This window comes from Montipora capricornis, chromosome 10 (genome assembly GCF_036669925.1).
Source record: "Montipora capricornis isolate CH-2021 chromosome 10, ASM3666992v2, whole genome shotgun sequence".
NCBI lineage: Eukaryota > Metazoa > Cnidaria > Anthozoa > Scleractinia > Acroporidae > Montipora > Montipora capricornis.
The window spans coordinates 36,009,762-36,013,546 of record NC_090892.1 but is presented as its reverse complement, the minus strand read 5'-3'; positions in this window follow the sequence as shown (position 1 = coordinate 36,013,546).

The window sequence follows — 3,785 nt, the reverse complement described above, 5'->3', positions numbered from 1 at the left end:
ATAGCTAATTGTGATTGGAGAATTTCGATCCTAAGTATAATAAGTATAATAATGCCTTTTATTGACAGGCAAAACCATATGATTGAGCGTGATCATACCAAATATCATTTGTTTGCGCGATCAAGTTGTGGCGAAGTGTGCAGCCCATGACAGTATGTCGTTTGTGAGCATATTGCTTTTTGTTGTATTAACCTTCTTCCTCGGAACGCTCAAACAACTCACTTATGCACACGCCGTTTGCGGTAGACCCACACTAAAAGATGCTGTTGAGCGATTGTTTTGGCCGGGGTTGGTCCGCAAACTGAAAGAAAGTTTATATGTTGAGAACAAATGTGTACTAAATGAACAAATATGTGAAAATCATGATATGAACTGCACTGAAAACCAAATGCCAAAGGAGAGAAGCACAGAACTGTGAAAGTTTCCTGAAGAAGAAAGTTCCTGATCTTAAAGTTAGTGCTAGCGGTATCGAGCTAGTCGCAGAGATGTACGCCTAGCCGGATGCATTTAGTTAAATTTCTGAAAAAGGTGAATTTTCTGTCTATTTGTGTTATCATGGCTTTTTGTTTTCTGCTGTTACTGAATCCCTTTGTATTTGGAGCTGTAACGCTACTTCATGTGCAATTACTTGTATCGTTTGCAATTATCCTCACTAGTGGTGTTGTTAGCATTTTTACTGGGTTGCCAAACCCAGTCGGAATCTCGCTTTCATTTCGTGGGTTTTTACTGGGTTGCTAAACCCAGTCGGAATCTGCGTAGCGTTTCGTCGTTTTATTTTTTTCCGTGTCGGTAAAAGTCTTGCCTGTCACTCCCCTGCTTAGTGGTGTCTTTGTGCATAGAGTTTACTGTGCGTATTTTGTTAGGTTTGAGCTGGGGTAATGCGTAGATTTCTCTGGTGCACACGGGAGGACATTTCATTATTAACCTGGAATGGCGTTGAAAGTCATTGTAACGCAAATGAGGTTTTAGTGCATCTTTAAACAAAATATGCCCTTATGGAGCTCAAGAATGGAACGTCAATTGGATAAACAACTTAGGCGATGAAAAATAAATACCTGGAAGTTAAAGTGACGAGTAATGGTCTTCGACAACAATTTCATTTTTCGCCGTTGGATATCAAGTAAGCTTTAGCTTGGTACTATATACAACTCTGAAGTCAAATGGCAATTCTTTTATGGATTTAACAAACACTGAAGGAATCGAACGCCTTGAATGCATCACTGTGTTTACTGAAGTCGCATCTAAGTTGTCCGGCAAGTTACATTCATTTTAAGACTCAACTCACCAAAGGTAAAAACAAATTGGAAATGTGACAGTGAAAACTTATTTGAATGAGAGCTTGTTGTTTCTTTTGTCTTTCATAATTTACCATCAAGGTTCTTTTGAAATGGGTTTGATGTGAACTGTCAGAAATTAATTTAATTGCATATGCTTTGTGATTGTGTGTTTCGTTTGCACGCACGCAACTGAAATAGGAAGGGTTTTTTTGCCTCTTAATCGCAAATATGTTGTTTGTTTCAATAAATGTTTCGCTGGAAAAGATTTCTGTGAAATTTCCAGCTTTTGTAAACATATCATGTGTAATTTTCGAGCTTAACAAATTTGCATACATGTGTTGAAATGTGATACGGGGAGAATTTTGTGGCAGCGCATAAGTCACGAAAATAAACAGGTCTGTTGGAAGCGTGTTTGAGTCCCAAAATCAGCAAAAAATTGTCGATGAATAATAAAGTAGCTGCTATTTCCAAAATGATGGAATTACCTGGTGATAAATAACCTCGTCTTGGAGAGTAGATTTTTGACTTTGTAGAAACAATGGTGGGCGATTGTGATCTTTCTTTTGAATTCGCTCATTTATTGTCAAACTTTATAACACTTGACAGAAAAAGAAACTTACGAAAACCCGGTATCTTGCCATCATTTGACACAGATGCTTCACTTTAGTAAACTTTAGTATTACAAAGCTGTCAGATGCTCAGAGGGCACGCTTAAACTTGTGGTAAAGAAGTTGTGAGGGAGCTTGAAAATTATCAACATGTCAGCTCAGAAGCGTATGTTTCTCACTTCCCATTTATTTTCTTCAATCTTTTGGGTTCAGTACTTTGCTAGTAACCACATGTCTTCTCAGGCTATTCACCCAAGACTTCTACCATGGCACTACAATGATAGACAATACCAAAACAATATCGTGCACTGTTAGAGCTACATATTACGCAAGGACAACTTGAATCTCCTGGAAGACAACACACAGCTCAGTTGACATTTTATATGGAATAAATCGCTGTTACTTCACTACCAACGTAAGCAATGCGTGTCTATTTTTTCTAAAGAGGACAGGAATTTCTTCTTTCTACAAATGATTAATTAACAGGCCGGTAACCAGGTTTTTAACCCCAGAAAAGGATCTGTTTCGTCGTACGAATGTGTGAGGACCTGTGAGCCAAAGGGCCTCTGCTGGTAAGACTTCTGGGTGACCCTTTAAATGGTCTTCTTAATGACCCCCCAACTTGAAAAAAATTGTCTGGAACGGTGCACGTACCACAGGCAACCCAGTGTACCCTCATGGAGGGTCTAGTTATTTTAAAAGTAAGCTCAGACTAGAGGATAGCTCAACCAGTGACCTCAAAGATAAAGTACATTACATTTTGTAGAGCAAAATGAAATCAAAAATGAAACCATTTTAACCTTGATCTTCATATTTATAATAACTAAATCACATATTTAACTCATAAGAAGTGGCAAAGACAGTATTGATATTATTAATGTACGTTAGCTAGTATTTGCCAAATGGTGAATCATGACTTTAACAGATTGATATGATTCTGCCAGTCTGCAGATCCCTGTAAGCTTTTGCTTGCAAATGATCCAGAAATATTTGCCAGTGAAGGCATTTAAAATAAAATGCTGCAGGTACAAAACACAGATCACAGGTCAAAGGTCATTGTTTTTGCAGTTATAATTAAGACACCCATAACCCTTTACTGATGCTAACATTATAAGGCCTAACAACTTTGTTTAGGCTTTAAGTTAGCTTTATTAAGTGTTTAGCATTGTTTCAACAGTATTGGAAAAACAATGACCTGTGACCTGTTTTGCACCTGCTGGAAGAACGAGACAGCTCTGGACACTGATTGCAAGCTTAAGTGGGCTGTTAGCATTTAAAGGATTGTCCCAGCCATGTTAATGTTTTTAAAAAGAATAATTTGCCACCTCTTAAAACATACATGAACAGTATGCAACAGAAAGAATTGTAATTACCTGTTACAGCAAACACAACAGTCTATTTATGCCTAGATGCAACTGGAAGTTTTGTGTTGAAATTATCTGATTGAAGCAAATTAGTTGATAATAATTATCATTATTTTTAAACTTTGGCCATGATCAAAGCTGATCAAAGCTAGGTTAGCACTAACCTGGGATAAATACCATGACAACCTATAGGTTCTGATAGCTAGAACTTAACCACTGGTTAGCGCTAACCATGCTTCGAGTAACTTGGCCCCTGTGTTATTAAAATATGCAAATTAGTATAAAAACGCAACTTTTAATGTGGTGATACAGGGGTTTCAATAACTTTTGAACTAGCCGTCCATGATAGCCCCATTGAAGGCAGCAGTTTGACAAGTTTATGATAGCATTTTTTGTGAAAATCTAGGCAAACTAGCTGGCGGGGAGAGGCAGCAGGTGGTGGTACACCACCGGTAACCGGCTTCTATTGATACCCCTGGTGATATACATAAGCTTGACTACTTATGCAACATAATGAGTCATTAGTCCTTTTAAAA